The 18,902-nt window shown below is 35.2% G+C and overlaps 1 protein-coding gene across 12 annotated transcripts in view; it reads right to left on the bottom strand.

Moving 5' to 3' along the window:
• The window catches only part of TFEC (transcription factor EC), a 789,619-nt gene that overhangs the window by 104,081 nt on the left and 666,636 nt on the right, over window positions 1-18,902 (bottom strand). For 2 of the 12 annotated variants that reach the window (XM_042248571.2, XM_027968605.3), the window contains exon 1: window positions 3,598-3,724. The exons of 7 other annotated variants lie outside the window; for them this stretch is intronic. The gene's annotated coding sequence lies outside the window, so the exon portion shown is untranslated. Of the gene's footprint in view, window positions 1-2,627; window positions 2,707-3,597; window positions 3,725-18,902 lie in introns of those variants that run through there. 3 more of the 12 variants (XM_042248570.2, XM_060414725.1, XM_060414731.1) reach the window with 2 other exon arrangements.

The following is an 18,902-nucleotide window of genomic DNA, read 5'->3' as shown; positions in this document are numbered from 1 at the left end:
CATGCTTTTCACATCTCTGCTCTGATGGAAAGAGCAAATCATCCATCATGTTAAAAATACCTTACATACATGCAGGAAAATCAGAAGCTTTAGAAGAGGACAAGTGAATGACAAAATGGAGAGAAACATTTGAGAGAATGACTAGAGGATCAGATGTTTCTTAGCCTAAGACTAACTAAGGAGAAGGCTAAAAGTTTATCAGACCTTAAAATCTAATGGTAAAAATTCTACTGACAAAACTTCTGTTGCAGACCTCAGTAGTTCCGTTCAAATCTATTTGAATTTGCACAAGATCAAAGGTAGCAGAGAATGTCAAAATCCTAGCTGTTGAGGGATTCCCTGCAAGCACTAGCTGAGAGCATTACCTTTCTATAGCCAGATTTTCAAGACAAATAGGTAGTGGTCTAGATTTTTGGAGCATATGGAAAGATGTTTGATAGAACCAGTTTTCACCAGCAGAGGTAAAAAGAGATACAGTCAAATGCCTGATTGAACAGATAACCCTGGCTCAAATTCTTGCTTGGAAATACATCTAAGGAAGCTAAATATCTTTCAGAAATTAGTTGTTCATGTATGCATAAACTTCTGTATTAGAAACTTGTTTGCAAAAGAAAGAATAAAGAAAGGGAGGAACAGAAGGATTCTGTGGCCCAGTGGAAGAAGCTAGAAAGTGAATCACAATCTGTTCCAGTACACTGGCTAAGGAGGAGTGTTTCAGGAAGGACAAGAAATGATTTGGAAATACTCTTCCATAGTAACTCTAGGGAATGAAGTAAGGAGACATGGGAATTCGAATTAAAACTCAATCTCTTTCCCAGACTCATTCCCTTCAATTGCCTTTTTTAGTTCTATTTTTGAAACCCACATGTTCTTTCAAACTTAAAGTGATAAAGAGAAAAACAGCATCCTAATAGGCTTTAAGGTCATTAAGCTCAAACTCTTGTTGTATCCTAGGAACAATAACAAAATTAGAACCTAGGACTTACTTTGTTTAACCAATCTGTTCTTAAAACTGGTCATCTAAAGAAATTCTACAACCTGTCTTACTATCTCACTTTTCAATAACACAGATCCCTCAATTTTCCTAATGTTTAGCAGATGTGCTAAGTTGCTTCAGTCTTGTATGACTCTTTGTGACACTATGGACTGTAGCCTGCCAGAGTCCTCTGTCCATGGGATTTTCCAGGCAAGAACACTGGAGCAGATTGCCATATCCTCCTTTAGGGGATCTTCCCGACCCAGGGATCAAACCCACATCTCTCATGTTTCCTGCATTGGCTGGCATGTTCTTTACCACTAACTCCACCTACAATACATTCGCATACCATTTCTTATTTGCTGATAGGCAATGGGACAAGATTTCCATGCTCCTATAGATACGACTTAATAGAATTGCAAAATTATCTATCATCAGCTAAGTTCTCACAAGCAAAATAATGTCTTCCAATTTTCGTATATCTCCAAACACCTACACACTGACTTACAGTTTCCTTAACAAGCTGGAAATTCATATCTACACAAAATTAAGAATATTTTTGTACATTATTAATATTTCATTTTTCTACAAAACTAAAGTCTCCCCTCACAGATTATGTTTTCAAAAGCATTTGTGATTCTTACACTTCTTCATAGATTCTCGGCTATCTATGCTTCACTGACTCTTCTTCCTGATCTTGGTAAATGTAATCAATAAAACCTGAGCAACTACTTTGCATTATTCATTTGCACTAATCATTTGTTTTGTTTTAGCCAACAGTGTAAATTTTGCAATCTGCTATTTGTAAACAACACTTCTGTGGATCTGTTATCACTCCATTGCTTAATCTAACATTTTTTACTATAAAGAATTAATCAGATTTGCCTCTGTGAAGAATCTGGCATGATGAGTGAATTTCATTTTGTACATTTATTTTTAGAAAAATAAAATTGAATTTTATTTATACATTGATTAATAAAGAATCCATTATATTTCCACATGTATGTTTAATGCTTTATTAGTATCCATAGTTATTCTTTAGAATCATATTTCATTAGATTATTTGAAACTATTGTATAAGAATAATTTATTTCTTTCAGTTTCCCCTTTTCTTATTTCTCCTTTCTAACTATTCAAACCACTGTTTTCAAAATGATTTCCACTTTCAAAATTACTACAATTTCTGAAAATGTCACTAATGCTAGGATATTCTTGTCTGGATTATTCCATAGACTGAAGAGAAATTTCCATCAGATTTAAATATCTCATAATATTTTGGTTATCTAAAACATAATAAATCCTTGTGTCACAGTCTTTAAAATTAAGCTGATTTTGAATGAACTTTTTTCAGTTTGTTTCATTTTTGACATGAGCTGCAACTTCCAGTTCAACAAAATTACACATACATTGAAATATTCTACTCCTTCATAATGAAATAGAAATCTTTTAAGAAAAGTAATGGTAATCAAACCAAAGACATACAACATGAAAATTATCTCTATTCCATTTGGTTTATAGATAAAAAAAGTTTTTATTCTCAAACTGGAGATTACAAAGTTTGGCCTATTTAAGGTAGCTTCTACCAAAAAAGTAGAAGATTTAGTATTAATTCAAAATTTACTTGAAAGTATAAAGCTAGACTCAGATTCACCTAAAATAGAAGTGAAGCGGAATTGCCTGAATAATCTTGATAATGAACTCCATATTCTGCTTCACTTTGTTTTGTTGACACAGCCTGAATAGGGAAGAACTGTGAAGGTTATTTTAAAGTCTCTTAACTTTAAATGAATTTCTGGTAAATAAGTTACTAAAAAGTTATCTAAAATGAATTAAAGATTATCTCAAGTTTATTTTCTTCTCAAAATGTCTATTCCCAATTAAACATTTTAAGATGTTACTAAAAGCATGGGTTATAATTCATATAAACAAATATATACAAAATATATGTGTATTTATGTGCATATAATACAAATATATATATAATCTTCCAGTCCCTACTACAACTCTGCTAATTATTACAATTAAGAACTATGATTAATAAAGTAATTGAAAACTATTATAATAAAAAGTTATTGATTTGGGATATTTGACATGTCTTATGCAAATTTTTCAGATTCAAGTGTTCATAAAAAACAGAATAACTTTTGATGCTTGAAAAATAGCATATGCTAAAGTACTATCTCATATTATTTCTGCTCTGAAGAGCACTCATATTTTCTTACCTTTAAAAGCCAATAAAATATATATTGCTAAAATGTAAACAGAAATTAACATTTACTCATAAAATAACATATAAGATGCAATAAAATGTCAAATCATGTTCCAATTTAGTAAATACTCTAGAATATTAAACTGAAAGAAGAAATTGCTTTGGTTATGAAATAAAACAGTGATTTCTACATCTTGATTAAAATAAGGCATTAATAGAGTTTTAGATATATTTTACCCAAATTACAGAAAATCACAGCTCAACTACTATAACATCCTGATACCCAGTGATCATACAAGATAAAACTATAATTATCAGTAAGCCACACATATCAAAGTAAAGCAGGTATTGATTAGACTCCTCTTTCACAGTTTAAAGTACAGAAAATTAACTTGTCAGTTTGGTTACCTACCAGCAATGATTGGATTCTATTAGTGTTATTACCTTTACAAACAGCAACAAATTATAATCACTCTTCCCATAACATAAGCACCATGCTAAAAGAGACAACCAAAGTAAACGAGCTAATCATGAATAATGAATAGTCTGGGCTGGTTGGAATCCACTTAGTTGAGGAAAGAGAAAAGAGAAGTGGCTCATTAGGGCATTTCCTGAACCTTGGTTGGAATTTCAGTTAAGGAAGAAGAAATGACACAGCAGTTTCACGTTGGGGACTTCCTTTCTTTATCTGAAATATGCAAACAACTTGAGAAACAGCACTCCAACAAAAGGACTCCACAGTAATGTGGTTAGAATAAAAGCTCTCATTGATCCCATTGCCCTATAATCAACATTTCTTCCCAGAATATGCACAAGCAGTAAATGGTTGTTATCAAAGTAGACTAAGATCCCATATTTATTGCAACATATTAAGTCTCACATTTAATATTTCTTCAACAAACTGACCTGCACTAATTTCCAGTTTTTAAGAATTGCAGTTTTGTTGAGAGTATTAATAGATTTTGAGTTTCTGCTCTAGGCCATCAATTTTCCCATATTTCATATAATCACATTTTCCTTACATATGATTTTGCCCTCAAATTCTAGGATAATTTTAATCTTGTACAGGAATATTTTATCTCCCTGTGTGGATGGAAGATATTTAATTCAGCTTATAAGATTATTATTATTATTAATATCCCAATGTGATCTATATTTTTAAGGGGCATGAGTACCAGTTACTCATCCACTGCCTTTTATAAATGAAACATCTAAAGAAGTCTCATTTCCTTTATCAGTTACCTACATGAAAGTAAAAATCTAAAGAAACATCTTTGTTCCTACACTACAATTTGTGCTATGAAATTTTGCATTTATGTTATAATAGTTCCATCATTACGTACAGTATAATTACTGAAGTTTCATGCAAAGATTACATTCAAATTTCTCCTACCCTTGTGTTTTATAAAAATCATGCAATTAAATTGACATTTATGTTTGTCAAACAGTGAAGGCTATATAACAATGTCTCAACACTGTGTCTTCCACGAAGAACTGCAAATCTATTGAGTAAAAATTTTAAAAGTTCTCTCATCATCAATAATTTTTGAGCCATTTTACAATTTCTGATGATGTTCTGATACATTTAAATCTGTTAAAGTGATGGGAAGGAGTAAATACTTATTTCAGAATAAAATTAATTTTGGAAATTAAGAAACACTTTTAAGAAAGAGAAACACTGAGATTTTGTCATATTAGAAACCACTTTAGATTGAAATATAATTTAAAACACATTTGTGGGATTCATAAGCGCTGAAGCTCTATTACTATAAAGGCATACATTTTGGTTTTTGAAAAGTTAGAAATGTATGGATACACACACCTGAAGCAAAAGTCACCAATGTGTTAATGGTGCTTATATGTTAATGGTGTTCCAGTAGAACACTCAAGACATTTTAAAAATTTTGTTTACCTATGGCTTCTATACTTTATATAATAAATATGTTTATTACTTATATTAAAATATAGTTTTAATTTTAAAAATAATTTGTGCACCAAAACATTTAGGGGTAGTATGCTACTATGTATGATACTGTGATAGAATAAGAAATAAATATTTGGACTTCATTCATGGTTCCTGGTTCACGATTCCTAACAGGGATGAGGAAGCACCTTTCATTAATCATAAAAGCCCCTTTCAACCATACATGAATTTATGTTGAAGAGGTAATTTCATAGTCCCCAAAATAGCTTCTGGATGAGGACTGGTTTTCAGTGGAACCAACCACATGATTGTGCTTAGTTGCTGTGTCATGTCCAACTCTTTGTGATCCCATGGAGTGTAGCCAGATGCCTCTGTCAGTGGGGATTCTCCAGAATACTGGAATGGGTTGCCATGCCCTCCTCCAGGGGATCTTTCCAACCCAGGGATTGAATCCAGGTCTCCTGCATTGCGGTTGGATTCTTTACCCTCTGAGCCACCAGGGGAGCCCAACCATATAATTCAGTTCAGTTCAGTTCAGTCGCTCAGTCGTGTCCGACTCTTTGCGACCCCATGAATCACAGCATGCCAGGCCTCCCTATCCATCACCAACTCCCAGAGTTCACTCAGATTCACGTCCATCAAGTCAGTGATGCCATCCAGCCATCTCATCCCCAGTCGTCCCCTTCTCCTCCAGCCCCCAATCCCTCCCAGCACCAGAGTCTTTTCCAATGAGTCAACTCTTCACATGAGGTGGCCAAAGTACTGGAGTTTCAGCTTTAGCATCATTCCTTCCAAAGAAATCCCAGGGCTGATCTGCTTCAGAATGGATTGGTTGGATCTCCTTGCAGTCTAAGGGACTCTCAAGAGTCTTCTCCAACACCACAGTTCAAAAGCATCAATTCTTCGGCGCTCAGCTTTCTTCACAGTCCAACTCTCACATTCATACATGACCACAGGAAAAACCATAGCCTTGACTAGATGGACCTTAGTCGACAAAGTAATGTCTCAGCTTTTGAATATACTATCTAGGTTGCTCATAACTTTTCTTCCAAGGAGTAAGCGTCTTTTAATTTCATGACTGCAATCACCATCTGTAGTGATTTTGATTAGTCTTTCTAAATCAGATTTGATCAGTTTATTCTCCTTAGTGGAAAACATCAGAAACTTCTTACTGCCTAAACGATTCCCATTCCTCTAGAATAGCATATAAAAGTCCTCACAACCAAATCTAAATCTGGATTTCAAGCTTCATCATAAACTTCCTTCCTTCCTTCCTTCTACTTGAATGTAAAAGTGAAAGTCACCCTGTTGGACTCTGCAATTCCATGGACTGTATAGTCCATGGAATTCTCCAGGCCAGAATACTGCAGTGGGTAGCCTTTTCCTTCTCCAAGGGATCTTCCCAACCCAGGGATCAAACCCAGGTCTCCTGCATTGCAGGCAGATTCTTTACCAGCTGAGCTACCAGGGAAGCCCTACTACTAAGAATTCTATGAATTCCTTCTACTTAGAATGTCTTAATGCAAGACTCTCCTTTTTTTCCAAGTCTAGATTGTATCTGACCTCCTGTCTATAGGCTTCCTTGGAAACATAAGAGTGGGTGAAAAGATGGAACTTTACACATCTAAGTATAATAAGTATTAAAGTCAGTATATTTTAATTAGAAATAAATTTATAAATTCAATATAATATCCTTCAAAATTCTAGTTATATTCTATTGGTATTTCTATTATTATTTACTAAAAAAATGAAAAACATAGCCAAAATATTTTGAATATAAAAAATACTGTGAAGAAGGACTTGACCAATGAGATACTGAACATACTGTAAAACTACACTAATTTAAACAGCTTGCTGCTAACATATAGTAGATAGAAAACTCAAACCTAAATTTTTAGAATTTTAGTACATATTGAAGATTGCATTTCACATCAGTAGGAAACATATTTCTCAATAAATATTTTAAGGGTAAACAGCTAACAAAGTGTTGAAAGAGATAGAAGTAGACAGAGACCCATACTTCTACTACACCAAAAATTTAATTTCAAAATCTTAAAGATACAAATATAAAACTTTAAAAATCACCCTTCAAACTGTGACTATTTTTAACCCATAAAGTAGAGAAAAATATCAAGAAAGTCTAACATATTTGAGCACATACAGATTAAAACCTCTCTTAAAAAAGAAATATTTTTTAATGACTAACTGCCGGGGGCCAGCGTGAGGAACTCCGCCCATGGCAAAGGTCATGAGGAAGGAGGCTTGGCATACGCAAAGGCGTGATCAAGCCTCAGGAAACCCCCTGTTCCCAAGCATCTACCCCAAAACCAGAGTCTGTTTTATGTTCTCCCCCATAACCGTTTCTCTCGGAGAAGGAGTTAACGTGCAGCTCCAAGGCAATAAAAATTCCTGGGCGTGACAAGAGTGTTTCAGCTTATGGACTCCTCTGAAGGTTATCTAGCCCGCCTGTATAGGTTCGTCCAGCCACATGTGATTGTTTACAGCCTCCCAATCTGAGAGGCACGAGATGCTTTAGACTTACTAAAGGTAAATTCTTTTGGGGAGTTGGAAATTATTAGTATAGTGGGTTGGTTAGGAATTATATTGATGAAGGGTTTTTCATTTGTTGTGCCAATAATTGCTGCTAATTCCCTCCCCTGGGTGGGACAAGGATGTTTCAGGTCAAACCTCTCTGCTGACAGACTAGCTTGTGTGACAGGATTATCCATACTCCTGCCATATAATGAATATAACTAGCATATAGGAGAAATAAGTATTAACCTTTAAACACATAGGAGAAATAAGTATTAACCTTTAAGATTAATCACGTTAACCTTGGGTTAAATAAATTCCTTTCTTGATTGTAACTCACTACACCCTCACCCTATAGGAATGCAACTTTATTTGGATGGTGGTGCCTGGTTTAAGAAAAAACACCCTTGGAAAAAATAAGTTTTTGGTTATCAGAAAGAAAGGATCATAAAATCCCTAAGACCTTTTTATGTAAAGCACCTGATGTTGATAAAGGTCAGGACTGCTGACCCCCATGTGACTCTGTATTCATCCCTATATGTAACAAAAGGTATATAAGCAAACCCCAAAATAAAGAAATCAGATCAGTTTCCAGAAAGACTGATTCCCCCATGTCGCTTCCTTCTTGCTCCCGTATCTCTGGCTGAATTCCCATCTGGATTCAGCCTCCTTTTCTCCACTACACTATCTCCTACTACATTATCCATTTCTAATCTCTCTATATATCTGTAATTAAATATGTATTTTTCCAAAGACGCCCACACCGTCCCCCCACCTTCGAATCACCCTGGATCCACCGGGGCTGGACCCTGGCAAGTGGTGCCCGAACAGGCTATTCGAAGGTAAGTTCTTCGGAGCAAAAGCTCCCCCCGGAGCACTCTCTGTGGCTCCCCCTGGAGTGATTCAATCACTCCCCCCAGAGTAATTTTGGTTACTCCCCCAGTGTTGAGTTTTCCGGACGGATAGGACCCCACTTAGGGTGCCGCGGACACCCCGGTAGGATAGACAGGGTCAGAAGGAGTGGGAAGTGTTGAAGAGTTTGAGAGAAGTTGAAAGTGTTGAAGAGTTTAAGAGAAGTTGAAAGAAACCTGCTTTCTTGGGGTTGAAAAGAAAACCCCCCTTGCAAAGGTAAAACCTTTGTTGAGGCAGACTTTTCTATAAATCTTAATTTTCTGACATGGGTAACAGTGAGTCAAAAGAAAGACAGCTTTTTATAAGAGTAATTTTGCAGTCATTAAGTAAGAGAGGAATTAAAATTAAGAAATCCAATATTCAGTCATTTTTTCATTTGTATAAGAAAAAGACCTGGGATATTTAGACCCCTAAACCCATTAGTCATTGATTTTAGGCTACCTCCATGGGAACATTAAATCCCAAGCATATCCTGCCCAAGTTACACCTTAGCAAAGTGGAATCTATCATACTGAGGGCAGCCTTCTGACAAACTTCCCTTGAAGATGGTTGGAAGACTGAGATGATAAGTAGTATATGAAAGTGTAGACAGAACATGGACAGCATATGCTCTAAGTACTTAGAATTAGTCCTGTCACACAGTCCTGTAGACAGTATATGTTAGGTACTAAGAATATTGTGTTCTTCACAATAGCTTTTCCATCAAAATCAGTACTTTATATATTTGTTTATTAGTCACTAATAAGCTGCTACTGACTGTCTACCTGGAGAAGGAAATGGAAACCCATTCCAGTATTCTTGCCTGGAGAATCCCAGGGACAGAGGAGCCTGGTGGGCTGCCATCTATGGGGTCACACAGAGTCAGACACGACTGAAGCAACTTAGCAGCAGCAGCAGCAGACTGTCTACCATGTATCAGGCAGTATGCTACACAGCCAAGCTGCTGTGATCCTTATCCTTAAGGAGACTAAAAATCAAATAGAATTTGGAAGATAAATTTTCCACTATTTAAATTAAAGGCAGAAAAATAGCAATATATGAAATAGCAAACAAAAATGATGTAAAGAATAAATGGATTGTTTTCTTATACCTGATTTTGTGAGGGAACAGGATATTGAAATGAGAAATGCTACAAAAGTAGAGAATGCTTGGTTTCTAAAATCAAACATATTTGGGGGCACTAGGGTACCAATAAGTAATAGGTAATATCTAAAATAAAATAATATTTAAGTTAAAAACATATAAATAGATCATAGAGGGAAAAAATGCTGTTTGCCAAATGGCAGCTAATGAACTTTTTGGAAATGGACTCAGAAAATAGTTCTACAAGTAAGCAGAAAGCAGACAAGAAGTTAGCATACTAGCTCTTCCAAAAGGAAAAGGAAAAACAATGCATTCATTGTAACTTCAGCTTGCTTTCATAGACGTCTCAAAGATAAAAGATTATTGGTAAAAACTATTTTCAATGGCAACTGATTTTATTCGTATACACCATTATGCCCACAAGTGTCTTTTTTCTTACCAACAAGTACCCTAGTTTAAGACAATTATTAATTTTTGAAAAACTTCCAGCCTGATCAACCTGAAGATATCTAACTTCTCCTTTAGAAAGCTAAATTCAAAGAAAAGATATAACTCTCCTAAGAAGTTTGGAGAAAATTTTCAGAATCAATATTACCATAGAAAATAAACAAACAAAATCAGATATGAGTATATAAAACTGGAATTTATATGTCAAATGGCAACCCACTCCAGTGTCCTTGCCTGGAGAATCCCAGGGACGGGGGAACCTGGTGGGCTGCCATCTATGGGGTTGCACAGAGTCAGACATAACGGAAGCGACTTAGCAGCAGCATGAATAGAAAATTTCCTTTTACAGAGACTAATATTATCATTAAGTCACTTGCCAAACAATTCATATTGATTATTTGAAAGTCAGGTTTCATTACCAGTTTGGAGAAGTGCATAAATTAGAAAGTAAATGGTCCCTGGTTTTATGTGATTACTCCAAACTTTGCCTTTATAGCACTTTAAGATAAACACTAAATATCAAATCTGATCTTAAATTCCAATATCATATAAGAATTACAGACTACCTAACATGTAGGCGTTCATCCCACTAAAATATAACACTGAAGCGTATCTAGATTTCTATTGCTTCACTGGCACACTAGCAAGTGTAGTATATGTAAATTGTTAATACATCTTTTAAAACTGCATTTAAGTTTTATTCGATGAAAGTTATGATGTCCTTAACAAGAAACACACCAGGCACAAGGGTTGTGAAACACTGTAAAATCAGTATAAATATACAACTGTAATAGTAGTGCTTTTTCAGTTCTGAAATGCTCTTCTTCTACTTCAATGAACTTCAGAAACATTAACTCATCATTCCACAGTGTCAGCAGAAGTGCATGAGTGCTCCATGAGAAATGGAGAATCAAACGCCTTTCACAAGTTTTTCTGTGCCCAACAAATCAGTTTTGAAGAACAAGGAGTCTCTAGAAACTTTTAAGGCAGTAATATAATTTAATTCTTCTATGATTCTTCTAAGGGCTTTAAGATTTCTCTAGAGCTTATATTTAATCTTGGCATACACTAGAGCATTAAACAAGAGCCAGTTCTTCTAAAAATTATCAAGTAGGCAAAATTTGTCTTGAACATGCAATCTCTTTTCTCCCTTTTGCCAGGTAGGTGCCATGATCCTTTCTCATCTCCCTACTTTGCCACCATCTAAAACTATTTTTAGGAACTCTCTTCTTATTTCATTATGTATTTTATCCACCAAGGTGTAAATGACTAATAAGACTTAAAATATTCTCTTTCTCCAAAGATTTGCATTTGGAAGGTAATAAATCCTTAAGGTAAAGAGGAAAGATAAATTCAAAATTGGGAAGGGAAGAGTATATATAAAATTCCAGAAATCAAAAATATTTCATGGAGGCTACCATCTAATCTATACTCAGACAAGACAATTATTTATTATTCATGAAATAGGTAAAAGTATAAAGCTTCTTCCTTTGTAATGTTAGGGATTTCCAAATGAGGTGGTATTTCCCATGATTGACACTACAGCTCCCTAGAGACAAGAGAAACGACAATTCTTTTACAGTCTGCAAAAACTGTACAGTTGCTCTCTGCTAGACAAGGGAGGAAAGATATGCTGTGGCAACAAATAACTCCAGAGTGTTAAAAACAAAACATTATTTTATACTATGTGGATTGAGGCTGGAGTGGGTATGGCAACCCACTCTGGTAATCTTGCCTGAAGAATCCCGTGGAGAGACGAGCCTGATAGGCTACAGTCCACGGGGTCGCAAAGATGAGGACACAACTGAAGCAACTTAGCACGCACGTGGATTTAGGGAAGAGGAGGGATGAAGAAGGAGGACTCTGTTACATACAGTTACTTAGGAACCCAGGATAATGGAAGGGGCTTCCCTGGTAGCTCAGTTGGTTAAGAGTCCGCCTACTATGCAGGAGACCGCGGTTCGATTCCTGGGTCGGCAAGATCCACTGGAGAAGAGATAGGCTACCCATTCCAGTATGCGTGGGCTTCTTGCAGCTCAGCTGGTAAAGACTCTGCCTGTAAGGTGGGAAACCTGGGTTCAATCCCTGGGTAATACGGGTAAAAGAATAATGGAGGTTCCATCTCCATATATGCTTTCAAAACCACTGAGGCAGGCAAACTGTATGCACTGAACCATATGCACATTCTTAAAGCTTCTGCAGGAAGTGACACCCATCACTTCTGTTTATCATTCATCGACCAAAGCCGTCAATGATCATATCTACTTCAAAGGAAATTAACTTGCAATCCTTCCATATATTGAGAGAACTGGAATATTTGTCATTAGGACCAGTGACTATAAAACTCTTCTAATAGACTAACTTATCAACATTTTTTTCCCAGGGAATCACTCTTTAGTAAAATTTTGTCCTTCTATAATATCACTAAGAACTAAATCCAGTCCTTCAAACAAAAGCTATGAGCTATATTCTGAAACTCATTATAAATACAAATAAGAAAAGAGAGTAGTTACAGGAATAAGGAATAAGGAAGAAGTGGATTGACAAAGATGGAGATGATAATTTTAATTATCATGATTTGGGGAGATAAAAACTAAAATAAAACTTTCTGTATGAATATGTGTGTGTTTATCAGTATTATTATTATATTTTTTAAGATCTATGTCAAAAACACCTTCCAGAATCTACCCTCAAGGAGAGAACTGTCATCTTTCAAAGGAGTATAAAAATATGAGACACTGCAACTTCATATTTTGCTATAAAAAACCATAAAGTTTTCCTGAGGAAACTATAACACTTATAACAACACTATAAATTTTAAAAGAATAGAATCTGGAAACATAATAAGCTCAGAAATAAAGTATACATATATAAATGTTCTTATTTTCATTTGGAGGGTTTTTAAAATTCCTTTACAGGTTTGAAAAACTACCCATGCATACCAAAAAAGAAAATCATCAAAACATACTTCTTATTTTAGTTTATAATTTTTGGTTGACATTTTTAACTATGATAAAACTACACCGTGACAAAGTAAAAGAAATAGAAGTGGGAAATGGGAAGTAAGATTGTCTTGTTCCTCAAGACAGGAATTTTCAAATAATCTACAAAATCTAGATGTGACCTAGACAAAGAGAATAGATTGAAGCCAGGTATAAATGTTCTCTTGGGGATAATTCATAATCATGGGGACAAGAAGTGACAGTGGTATTTAAATTCACTTTGGTCAGTAGGTGCATCATGATATGGGAATAAGACAAAAGAAAATGAGACTCATGGGATTTCCATAAAGGTGTCAACAAATGCCAAGAAAATGACGACACTGGCAGGAATAGACTTTTTGAATGGATATTAACCGATAGTCTTGTTTAATGGATAACATTTTAGGAATTAGCCATATAATTTGTTTTTATTTAAAGCTTTTTTTTTAATGTATACAGATGGTCCCAAACTTACAATGGTTAAACTTATGAGTTTTCAACTTTACCATGGTGCAAAAGTAACACAAATTCAGTAGAAACTGTGCTTCAAATTTTGAGATCAGGTCTTTGCCAGGGCTAGCTATGTGTGGTAAGCTGCTCTCTCCAAATGATTGTAGCATCAGTTAGTCAGAGAGTTCAGTCAGCCGCGTGATCACAAGGACAAACACTGATACACTTGAAACCATTCTGTTTTTCACTTTTAGTTCAGCATTCAATAGATAACATGAGATATTTGACAGTTTATTATAAATTAGGCTTTGAGTTAGGTGATCTTGCCCGAAAGTAGGCTAATGTGGCTAGGCGAGGCTATGATGTCCAGTAAGTTAGGTTATTAAATGAATTTTTGATTTACAATACTTTCAACATACAATGGGTTTATTGGGACATAATCCCATCATAAATTGAGAAAGACATGCACATTTGAAGAAAGAGAGAGAGGATTAATATTCTGTATTAACAAGATTTTTTCATCTCATTTGGGCTGAGAAGAGAAATAGCAAGTTAAATTCACAAGTCAGCAAAGGAAATATCCTTTCCCTTCAAATTTTACAGAGCACATAAAATAGAAATTATAAATAGAAAGACCTGATATTCTAATACTATTTTTGTTTTACAAGTGCATTTTAAGTACTTCAATTTTATTTATTTTCTCTTCCCAGATTATGCTTAAATTGCACAGTATCATGATGGTCAGCTCTGAGTTCCTTAGCTGATGACATTGAACCTGGCAAGCACAAATGTGCAGTCATACATTCACAACACAGAACCACTAACATCATGACCAGTGAAAACCATCTTACACTTTCCATACCACATTCCCATCCCCACCTTTGCCATTAGGGACATATATAAATTAACCCAGATTTGCCAGAATCCATGCACGGCTTCTGCACTTGTAGGAGTTGTGACTTTTACACTTGCCAGGTGGCTCAGTGGTAAAGAATGTGCCTGCCAATGCAGGAACCACAGGAGACATGGGTTTGATCCCTGGGTTGGGAAGATCTCCTAGATGAGGAAATGGCAATCCACTCCAGTATTCTTGTTGGGATAATCCCATGGACAGAGGAGTCTGCTGGGCTAAGTCCATGGGACTGTGAAGAGTTGGACACGACTGAGCATGTGATTTTTATGCCAAATGTTAAAGAATTAACATTGCACTGTTCACTTTTTATTTTGTCAGAGTTCAAATGTTAGGATAAATTAAATATACTTCCATGGCTTAGGAAATTTGAAATGGAATATATTTTTTTAAGTAGAGGTTTCCCTCAAGGGAATGTTAATACTTAATTTCCCAGGATCCTTGACTATCTCTCTTCTGTTGTAACACTGAAATGAGAAGGATATGTTAAATATAACGAAATGTTTGCTGAAACATAAATAACTGGGTGTATCTAGACTAGCATGTAAACATACTAATTATACTGCATGTAAGCTATATCAGCTGCCTTCTCTTTCAATATAACATTTGTATTTATTACATTTCCCATATGGTAATGCTTCTGGTAATTTTGCTATAACTAATGAGGAAAAAGTAGAAAATTATATATGTATATATACATACATACATATGGTTTTTCCAGTAGTCATGTATGGATGTGAAAGTGGGACCATAAAGAAAGCTGGGCCCTGAGGAACTGATGCTTTCAAATTGTGGAGCTGGAGAAGACTCTCAAGAGTCTTGGAGAGCAAGATCAAACCAGTCAATTCTAAAAGAAATCAACCGTGAATATTCATTGGAAGGACTGATGCTAAAGCTGAAGCTCCAATACTTTGGCCACCTGATGTGAAGAGCTGACTCACTGGAAAAATCCTGATGCTGGGAAAGATTTAGGGCAGGAAGAGAAAGGGGAAACAGAGGATGAGATGGTTGGATGGCATCATTGACTCAATGGACATGAGTTTGAGAAAACTCTGGGAGATAGTGAAGGACAGGGAAGCCTGGTGTGCTGCAGTCCACTGGTTTGCAAAGAGTCAGACATGACTGAGTGACTGAAAAACAAATCCAACTGAAATGCTACAGAATGTTGGCCAAGTATTACAACATATAAATACAACTCTATTCAGATGTTCGTTCTAGACTCGAGTAATTTGGGTCACATGTGTTATGTGCTAGGTTCTTTCACTTGAATATGGAATACAGTGATTTAAAAGTTTTTTAAAAGGTCACATACTCCAGAAATTATAAAGTTAGAAGATTGGAAAATTCACCCCCTTGAAAACCTCCTACATTAAATAAGAGAAAAAGATAGTTAATAAGTGGCAATGACCACGCTTGTATCAATATTTCTGAAAATCTATGACAACTAATAGTATGCTGAGAAGTGTTTTTTTTTTTCCTCCTGTGTATGCTGCTGCTGCTGCTAAGTCGCTTCAGTTGTGTCCGACTCCGTGCCCCCTAGACTCCTCTGCCCCTGGGATTATCCAGGCAAGAATACTAGAGTGGGTTGCCATTTCCTTCTCCACCTCCTGTGTATGGATCTTGCTAATCATGTAGAAAAACTGTACTTCCTTTTCTGGTTTCAACTCAAAGCAGGAAGGGCTGAGTTTAGTAAAACCCAGGGATTTCACACGTTCTAGGCTTCCCTGATGGCTCAGTCATAAAATATACCCCTGCAATGCCAGGGACCTGGGTTCGATCCCTGGTTCAGGCAGATCCCCTGGAGAAGGGAACGGCAACACAGTTCAATATTCTTGCCTAGAAAATTCCATGGACAGAGGAGCCTGGCAAGCTACAGTCCACGGAGTTGCAAAGAGTCAGATAGAACTGAGCAAGGAGCACTTTCACACATACACTCCCTGTGTTAGATGACAGTTCTGAAACAAAGAGCACACAATAACATGGCTGTTGGTGACTCTTACTCCTCAGACAAAGCTTCATCATCAGTCAGTTCCTTAAGCAAAGGGCAAGCGATGCATCTCTCAAACCATATGCAGACTCTACAACTTCACCTTTTGTTGACAAGTTCATATAAAGCAACAGATGGGGTATTAAAGAAATACAACAGGTGTGACAAGGAAAAAACAATAGTTAAAGTGGTGCCTAGTAAATGTCACTTTAAAGAAAAGAAAATACAAGTAAACGTATCAGATGCAAAAGTCAGATTTTAGATGTTTATACTATCAAGTCACAGAATATAGGGGGCAAAATGAAAAAAATGGCATCTTAGCACAATGAGATGAATAAAATTTCACAGGTACCACTGAGAGTTGGTAGAATGGTAATTTTTTATAGAAGAGAATCACACAAGATGATACTTGGCTTTTAAAAATGTATATGATATACATATACATTATGGAATGATCACCATGATCAAAATAATTAACATATCCAATCGCCTCCGATAGTTAACTCTTTTTTTAAATGCAGAGAACACTTATCTACTCTCAGCAAATTTCAAGTATACAATACCTTGTTATTAACTATAGTCTAGTTGAAAGTAGAACTGTTGTTCAAATGGACAAACAAGTTGATTATTAGTTTGTTAATATTTCATCCATACAGGATTATTAAACCTAATTATGGATATAATGAGTAATCTATTAAAAGTGGCATTTTATTAAATGTAATACCACAAAATTATTTGGAAGCTAGAACTAAACATTAAAAACAAATTCATCCATCTCTGAATCCAACAGAATGTAGGACTCATTCAGGAGTGAGGCAAGGGTGATGGGGAAAACAACTATGTCAGTATCTAGGTCACTATACCTCTTCCCCCTCTAATTCCATTAATAAATATCATTAATTAAATGGGGAAATAGCTGAATAAAGCTCAAAATTATAAACTTGAATAACATATTTGGGTTTCTCTTAAACCTAAAGGTTTATATTTTCTATAAATAGAAAATAAACTTCTCTTATGTTGAGAAAGAGGGCTCTAAGTACAAATATATGTACTTTTGTTGCAAAAACTTGAAGTTTTTACTCGTTAACTCAAACTGCCTTGACTTCTCATGTTTATGCAAAACAGATTTTTTGGAGAAAAAAAAGAAAGATACTGTAACATCAGAGGAAATCATCAAAGAACTAGTGGCAACATCTTAAGGCTTTTATCAAAGTAGTGAGGGAATGCATTAAAGCAACAATATCTGAAGCTTACATGTGATGGGACTACTAAATTTAATAGTGTGTCTTATGAACATATGTGGATATAATGATTTTTTTCTAAGAATACCTCATTCTGAAGGACTTTTTTCTGAGTAAGAGAACATCATCTCTCAAGACAATTCAGGGGAAAAAAATCTACCAATATTTCATTAATAATAGATGCCTCACACTCTACAAACAGAGGACCAAAGTTTTTGAAAAACTATATGCACTATAAGTGAAGGTTATACAAAGAAGAATAAGCTTATGAATGGTAAAAGTCATTTTAAAATTCTTCATTAAATTCTTATGAGAAGATGGTAGCCTAAACATGAACTGTTAAAACTGAGTCATAGTACATAAGGGTTTAAATAAAAATAAAGGTCTCTCACCTAGAAAATCTTGCTAAACAATTTATGGTTAAATTTGAGGTTTCTATTTACATTTATCAAAATGTGTTAAATATAAACCATTTCTTATTTTTCAAAGAAAAAGTATTAAAAACAGTACAGTTTTACCTATAAGTAATAGTTAAGAACAAAAAGGAAAAGAAACCCATATGAAAATGATTTAACAGAGTATGACTATTTGAGATGTTGTACTTTTAAAATGTCATGAGAGGTCACCAGTGGGTTCACTCGTGCCCTGACAAATCAAAGGTCATCTAATGCATCTTCTAATGCATATTCAGTATACTGAGGTTCATAAAACGAACTAAACATAACTGAGTTCTTTGAAGTAGAATATATAGGTGGGAATCATGACACAATGAAAGAAAACTCTTTTGAGTGCTATTTGGGGCCTCCTTATGAAAATGAACTATAAAACCACTAGCATCCAATTTCAGGACCCTCAGGTGCCACATAATGCTTGATTATTTTCTCAAAAATAAAACTGTAATCTACAATTTCTAAAAGTATATAGTCTAAATTTATGGCAGAATTAGAATTTAAGTCTTCCAATGTGAATGATGTTAAACTTTACTCAGAAGTTATAAAATTGGGCCTGTGAACATTAAACAAAGAAGAGACTTGCCCCAAAAAGAGGAGTGAGATTCATTAAATATTCTAAAGTCCTTTTATGCATATTCTCCATCATGATTAGAACAAGGCTTATATGCTATCATACAGTATAATGATGTTACTGCCTTCTAACTGATTCTTTAAGGTAATGGACACAATTTAATGAGAATAGGCATTTACTCTTAATTGGTATTAACTGTATAGCTCCTTATATTCAAAATAGGAGAT

The sequence above is a fragment of the Ovis aries genome, chromosome 4 (genome assembly GCF_016772045.2).
Source record: "Ovis aries strain OAR_USU_Benz2616 breed Rambouillet chromosome 4, ARS-UI_Ramb_v3.0, whole genome shotgun sequence".
NCBI lineage: Eukaryota > Metazoa > Chordata > Mammalia > Artiodactyla > Bovidae > Ovis > Ovis aries.
This window is presented reverse-complemented; position numbering and strand designations above follow the sequence as displayed.